Below are 256 nucleotides of genomic sequence, written 5' to 3' on the forward strand. Positions count from 1 at the left end.
TCATTCCTTCCAAGAAATCCCAGGACTGATCTCCTTCAGAATGGACTGGTTGGATCTCCTTGAAATCCAAGGGACTCTCAAGAGTCTTCTCCAACACCACAGTTCAAAAGCATCAATTCTTCGGCGCTCGGCCTTCTTCACAGTCCAACTCTCACCGTCTGAGCCACCAGAGAAATCCACAAAATGAGACAAGTTTCAGCAAAGTCTGAAACCATGCCGCGAGTCCGAAAGGCTACTGAATGATTTGTTGCTCAGG

Source organism: Bison bison, unplaced genomic scaffold, assembly GCF_000754665.1.
Source record: "Bison bison bison isolate TAMUID 2011002044 unplaced genomic scaffold, Bison_UMD1.0 scf7180017864198, whole genome shotgun sequence".
In the NCBI taxonomy this organism is placed as follows: domain Eukaryota; kingdom Metazoa; phylum Chordata; class Mammalia; order Artiodactyla; family Bovidae; genus Bison; species Bison bison.